General features: G+C 36.5%; 1 protein-coding gene across 1 annotated transcript in view; it reads right to left on the bottom strand.

Moving 5' to 3' along the window:
- Positions 1-6171, bottom strand: part of LOC107677900 (cysteine/serine-rich nuclear protein 3-like) — a 51648-nt gene extending 45477 nt beyond the window's left edge. Inside the window, exons 1-2 of the mRNA XM_016472968.1 lie at positions 5996-6171; positions 4395-4427 (exon numbers count right to left, since the gene is read on the bottom strand). The gene's annotated coding sequence lies outside the window, so the exon portion shown is untranslated. The remainder of the gene's footprint in view (positions 1-4394; positions 4428-5995) is intronic.
- Between the last annotated feature and the right edge of the window lie 1240 nt (positions 6172-7411).

Genomic DNA, 7411 nt, shown 5'->3' with positions numbered 1-7411 from the left:
CAGACCGATGAGCTTTGTAAAAATCGATGCGTTTCAGAAAGGTGGGGCATAGAGGAGCAACAATAATGTACATTATGTGGAAAATAATGTGTTTTTTCAACCTTAAACCGCATAAACACATTGCATTACACCACATACACAACATGATGTTCTTTTTAGCAACGTCATATGACCCCTTTAATGCACTTCATGTTGTTAATAACAATGACTGGAATATATTTTCTTTCTCTTTGTATTTTTATCAATATGGTAAATGTTTATCCAGTAACATTTAATTTTGGGACCAATTCTAACTATTAATAAGCAGCAAATTAAGAGTTTATTGAGACAAAAGTCATAGTTAATAGTGAGAACTGATCCCCAAACTAAAGTGTGATCGATTATCCTATTTAAGTCAATGTGATAAACGAGTTAGGTAAAAAGTAATCTATATGTTATCAAAAAAGTAGTCTGATTATATTACCTAAAGTAATATAATGGATTATGCTACTAACCACAATTTTTGTCATGTAATTTGGAATCAGTAATGGACTACATTTTGTAAGTACCGGTAATCTACCCAGCACTCTCTCTCTCTCTCTCTTCCAGATTTAATTATTCTGTCAAAAAAGAGAAAAAAGAGATTTGGGAGCTTCATGAGAGGGCAAGAACATTGAATATTGACTTTTGAATATTACATTTTGTAATTTTGTTAATTTTTTGTTCATTAAGAAATTTTCAATATACTGTATCAGATGACTTCAGAAGACCTAATGAAATATTTAAAACATCATCTTTTATGTTATTATTATGGTGCTTTTCGCGTTTTGAACTGTTCGGCAGTATAAAACACCGTCCACCATCACTTTTGTTAAATGGAAAAGAGCGGCTTGGACTTTCTGTCAAATGTCTCGTATTAATAATGTAGTTCAAGATCAGCAAGACTGTATGTGAGTAATGATAACATTTCCATTTTGGGAGGAACTATTTCTTGAAGTATAAGTGCATGATATTATTATTGAATACATATTCCTGAAGGTGAAAGTGTGTAAGTCTGTATATACAGTAAGACTGTGTGGGCAGATTTTGCAGTTTTCAGAAAATGTTCCCAGAGGAAAAACAAACCCTGACAAAATGTTCTCATCCCCACTCACAGAAAAAAATGCCAAAGGTATAATATAAAGTGAGTCTATGGGAATTATAAGTAAAAAGAACATTTTCTGAGGAAAAATCTATACAAAACTCACTGCTGCAATGTTAATGAGTCCTGGCTGTTTGCCATTGCATTGCCATGCTGTTGCTAAGGTGTTCTGAGTGGTTGTTAACAACATATTGGTATGCAGTCGTTAGAGTGTTCTGGTTGGTTCCTAGGGTATTGCCATGCTGTTGCTAAGGTGTTCTGAGTGGTTGTTAGCACATTGGTATGCAGTTGTTTGGTGTTTTGGGTGGTTGCTAGGGCATTGCCATGCAGTTGTTAGCACACTGCTGTGCGGTTGCTAGGTTGTTCTGGGTGGTTGCTAGGGTGGTGACATGCAGTTGCTAAGGTGTTCTGGGTTGCTGTTAACACATTGGTATGCAGTTGTTAGGTGTTTTGGGTAGTTGGCAAGCCATTGGCATGCAGTTGTTAGCACATTGCTATGCGGTTGTTAGGTTGTTCTGGGTTGTTGCCAAGGCATTGCCATGCAGTTACTAAGGTGTTCTGAGTGGTTGTTAGTGTGTTTGCTAGGGCATTTCCAGAAAGTTACTAAGGTGTTCTGAGTGGTTGTTAGGGTGTTTTGGGTGGTTGCTAGGGCATTGCCATACAGTTGCTAAGGTGTTCTGAGTGGTTGTTAACAACATATTGATATGCAGTCATTAGGGTGTTCTGGTTGGTTGCTAAGGCATTGCCATGCTGTTGCTAAGGTGTTCTGAGTGGTTGTTAGCACTTTGGTATGCAGTTGTTAGGTGTTTTGCATGGTTGCTAGGGCATTGCCATGCAGTTGTTAGCACACTGCTGTGCGGTTGCTAGGTTATTCTGGGTGGTTGCTAGGGTGGTGACATGCAGTTGCTAAGGTGTTCTCGGTTGTTGTTAACACATTGGTATGCAGTTGTTAGGTGTTTTGGGTGGTTGCCAAGCCATTGGCATGCAGTTGTTAGCACTTTGCTATGCGGCTGTTAGGGTGTTTTGGGTTGTTGCCAAGGCATTGCCATGCAGTTAATAAGGTGTTCTGAGTGGTTGTTTGGGTGTTCTGGGTGGTTGCTAAAGCATTGCCATGCAGTTGCTAAGGTGTTCTGAGTGGTTGTTAACACATTGGTGTGCAGTTGTTAGGGTGTTCTGGGTTGTTGCCAAGGTATTGCAATGCTGTTCTTAGCACGTTGATATGCAGTCGCTATGGTGTTCTAGGTGGTTGCTAAGGCATTGCCATGCAGTTGTTAGCATGTTGCTATGCGGTTGTTAACATATTGGTATGTGGTTGCTAGGGTGTTCTGGGTGGTTGCTAGGTCATTGCCATGCAGTTGTTAGCATGTTGCTATGCGGTTGTTAACTTGTTGGTATGCAGTTGTTAGAGTGTTCTGGGTTGTTGCCAAGGCATTGGCATGCAGTTGTTAGGGTGTTCTGGGTGGTTGCTAGGGTGTTGCCATGCAGTTGTGGTTTTCTGAGTGGTTGCCATACACATGCATTTTTCTGAGCAGTTGTTAGCACATTGCTATGTGGTTGCTAGTGTGTACTGGCAACGTGTAATACTTAATATAAGAAATAGTAATAATGATGCTTGCCTTAGTAAACACTCTAATTAGTATTTTTTAAGCATAACAGATGCTTAACAGATGTGGTCATGGTATTCCCTATGTTATGGGGACCAAATGTCCCCACAAGGATAAGTAATACCAGTAGTTTTCAACCTTGTGTTGACATTTATTTTTTTTTTGGTTCCCATGAGGAAACAAGCTTATAGATACAGTTTGTACACTATAAAAATCATTACGCCTATGGAATGTCTCCATAAAGCATGGAAACCCAACATGTGTGTGCGAGAGTGTATGTGAGTGAGTATGTGTGTGTTTGCTCATGCTGTGCAGCGCTACTATTCTCAGCTGGTCTCTTCCTGATGTCAAAAGAAGCTGGTGGATTTGCAACAAAGGAAGTTCATAACAAGCTGCAGCGGCACATTTAGACCCACAGTGTCTTTCTCTCTCTGTCTCTCTCTCTCTCGCTATTGAATACAGCTTGGCCTCTATGGACCAATCTTTTCCCAATCACACCTTCTCCAGCTCACACTGCTTCAGTCTTTAATTAGTTAAACTGTCACACAGTTACGCCATGCATGTCCCTGAAGATTATAAGCCAGCTACAAACTCACTCTAGTGAGGGACAGATGAACAATCAGTCTAACAGAGTGATTTTATTCAGCAGATTCAATGTATGACAGAAGAATGAATCAGAGCTGCCTTTAAAGCCATCATGAAATCAAACATTTCACAATCCAATCAATTCACAAAAAAGCCCAGCACCTTGAAAAGAAATCTCAGCTGATTTGCAAAAAAGGTCTAATATTGCTTAATTGGATGATGCTGGGTTCAAAAATATCAATAAAATCTTTTCATCATATACATTTTTTTTCACAAAAGATGATTTTTCAAATTGAAAAAATATATATGTAAAAATTGGCTGAGAATTGAACAAATAGTTGTAATCTGGCTCACAGGAAGACAGGAATCATGACTTTTTGGCAGTTTTTCTGATGATTAAGATATACTGCAAGACTTATTCACCTTATGATTGTTGAAAGCAAAAAATGCTATGAAATGCATCATATTTTTGGGAAAGTGATGTACAGAGTAAAACAGGCACTGTTTTTGGAATCAGCACTCAAAATTTGTTAAAAACAAGTATTGGATTTCAATCAGCAAATATGTTGCAGGGTGGATAAAATAAAATAATAAAAGAAAAGAGAAGATAATCCCAACCTTTATTTTTTCTACAGTATCCTGTTTCACTTAAAAATGTGTCACATTACAGAGTTAAAACGGATTGCTAACTGTGACTTCATGTTGACTCGAGGGCATTTCTCCAGAAAGACAAATGACTGATGACCCTCGTCAATTATTAATCTGAACAGAGACACTATAAGCATCAAATCAGCTGAATTCAATGTGCATGCGCTCAATCTCGAGCTAAAGAGACCTCAGAACAACTACATTGGTTGTTTTCATAAAAATCAACCAACATTGTCTTTGTATTGCTATTCAATTTGCATAAGCAATGCAAGAGCTTTTGTGTTACAGGGTTTGATTCCCAGTGAAACCTGTAAATCACTTTGGATAAAAACTTCTGCTAAATGCATAAATGTGCATCAGTAATATTAGTAATCACAAACCACTTTGAGAGTCAAGAACATTTTACCAAAAAAAAAAAAAAAAATCTATTCTCTTACCTTCAATGCAGAATGGGGACAGGCTTTAATATTCTGCGGAAAAATAAATAAATGAAGGTTTATTAAAACCGAAATTGTCCATTACAACCATTAACAATGTTATGATTATAGGGAAAAAGAGTTCAGCATGACTGCAGCCCGTATTTAATCTAACAATTTTTTTAAAACCATCATTCTGCTTGCTTATTATTTTTTTCTCCCTTCAATAATGGGAATGAGCAGCCATTACAGCAATGGCAGTGGAGTGGGCCGACGCGAACCCTTTATGAATGCTGCCTCATTACTGGAGGGAGTGTTCCCAGGGGAGGAGGGCAAAGCAGAGCACTGCCTGACACAGCTGCACATTCTCAGGGAGAGATGCGATGGCAGCCTGCCTCCTCTCTGGAGCTCTGGTTCACTGATTTTCAGTGGCAGGAGAACAGGGTTGTGAGAGGGGTCACACACATCATTGCCATAAAGATACTCCCTCATATATATATATATATATATATATATATATATATATATATACACACACACATACATACGTGCTTCATGTTTATAGTGCATGTACACAATGTACAAGATGTATGCATGCGCAATAAGTCAATGATTTATACACTTTCCTACTTAATCTATTTTTTTTAATTACTATTATTGTTTTGTTTTGTTTGTTTTTTATATATCAGGCCTGCTGATCAAATATCTTCATTTAAATAACAGTCTTCACAGGTTACATATATTGACTGACAGTCCTGGGGGTCTACAGGGGTCTTCTCTGTGATATCATTTCCTATTTTATACTTCTTCTTTTTTCCCCTCACATGACAACAAATGGCTTCCTGCATGTCGGTTCATAACTTGACTTTTTGTTTGCTTACAAAAATGTTCACATTATATAATATAACGATATATTAAAACAAAACTGCTTACTGATTAAAATGATTATGCCAACACTTATTTTGATTTTTTTTAAACAAATAAATTATTAATTTAAATTAAATATATATATTTTTTTTTCCTTTTCCTTTTTATTGCTGGACAGTTGAATGAATGAATGAAAGAAAGAAAGAATGAATGAAAGGATGGATGGATAGATAGATAGATAGATAGATAGATAGATAGATAGATAGATAGATAGATAGGAAATTAATACAGAATACCAAAATTGAAAACATGTTAGTCACAGAAAAAAAGTGTATTCAAGTTATTTTGCATGAATTTCAGTTTTTAATGTATATTTGAATATTTTTTGGACATAATAACTTACAGTAACAATCTATAATTTAAAACTGTGAAATAGCCTAATAATAATAGTAAATAAATAATATAAATAAAGTAATGCATTATTATTATTATTATTACTTTCACAGTTTTTCAAGCATTTTCAGTGTTGTAGTCTATAAATATCTAGAAAACAGTGAATTAAAAAGCAGAATTAAAACAATAATTAAAAATCGGTTCTGCATATTGGTTATCAAACACTTAAACGTAATCGGGGAAAAAAATGTATATCGAATGATATAAAATTCGTGCATAGATCAAAATGTACGAATAAGACACCTTTATCGCGTTATCGCGTCCATTCTAAACTGACAATAGAGAATAAACGGGCGACTTACCATTCATACTGATGATAAATCACCGTCAGATGATCGCACGCTGCCGCCTCTTTCATCATATACTGTACGCACGAGATAAAATCATACACACATCTCAGATTTTACTGCTAGCTTTACAGTGGAACGCTGGATTCGTGCAGAACCGGCATCTGTCGCAGCTACACCTCTGACATGAACGGCAGGAGCCGACAGGAGAAACAATGGTGCAGGCGAGCCCACAAACTACCAATCCTACTACTGCCAAGGCTTAGGCATGAATATTAATTAGGTAGTGCTGACGCTCGTGAACTACCTTCCAATGGAGAACGCTTGGATTATGAATATTAATTAGGTGGTATTGACGTTCGATTGTTATCGTCCAATGACTCGGCTCTGCTCTTGAATATTAAGAAGCAGGTATTCCCCGTAGTAGGATTCGTAAAGTGGCTGCAGTGGGGATTGAGCGTGAGTCAGCGGCCACTAGAGAGCCACACAAGTGTCTTTCGAGGGGATTCGGGGTTTTGCTCTGTCTCCTGGGTTTCGGCCAATTTAATTGTTCCTCATAAAAACACGTGGGTGTGTGGCAGGCTGTTCAAATGGGGTTGTGCGGGATGTTGATGATAAATGCATTGTGTAGTGCGTTTTAAAATCGCTTGGAAAGGTAAACTCACACAAGATTTTGTAAATAATTTTGTTTTAAATAATTTTTAAACCTTTTTAAGAGCAGGATTCTTAAGATGATACTGTATGACATTTCCACTGAGCTTGATGAACCTAATAAATAAATAAATACAATAATAAAGATGAATTATTCCTGAAAGCCTCCGTCTAAGACATAAAATAAATAAAAGAATAAAACATAAACATTATAATTAAAATTATATAACAACAATATATAGGCTATAATAAAAACATAATGCATCGTTTAATGTGACTCAGGAAAAAGAAAGTGATTCATTATCAGTGAATTACCATTACGTTTCTTTATATCAGTGTACATTTTGATTAACTTGACAAACTTTTGATCAAGATGTGATGTGACTATTTCATTCTGTGTGACTTTAGTGATCATTTTTACTGGTTGTTAAATACTGACATCTAGTGGCAGGTTTTGGGAATAGCACAGACACTATTTTTAAAAGTAGGAGTGTATTTCCCCATGTAATGTGCAAGTAACGAAATACACCAAATACTGTGTGTTTTTTCCCCTCTATCATATTCTGATCACTTGATAAGGCTTGAGTCTTTTCAGCTTTTCAAAGTCTGATGGCTCAGAAAGGTAACACACTTTTTCACCACAAGCCATATGATTTAAGATTTGAGGTATGATTATACTTACAGATAGAGGTTTGTGCAAATGGTAATCCTAAGAATGAGGAACTCAAATCAGTGAACTGAAATAAAACTTTTTCTCATTTTCATTTAGTTTAACTTGAC

This window comes from Sinocyclocheilus anshuiensis, unplaced genomic scaffold (genome assembly GCF_001515605.1).
Source record: "Sinocyclocheilus anshuiensis isolate Anshui unplaced genomic scaffold, SAMN03320099.WGS_v1.1 scaffold164, whole genome shotgun sequence".
In the NCBI taxonomy this organism is placed as follows: Eukaryota; Metazoa; Chordata; class Actinopteri; order Cypriniformes; family Cyprinidae; genus Sinocyclocheilus; species Sinocyclocheilus anshuiensis.
The sequence above is the reverse complement of the archived record's forward strand: the minus strand, read 5'-3'. Positions and strand labels throughout refer to the sequence as shown.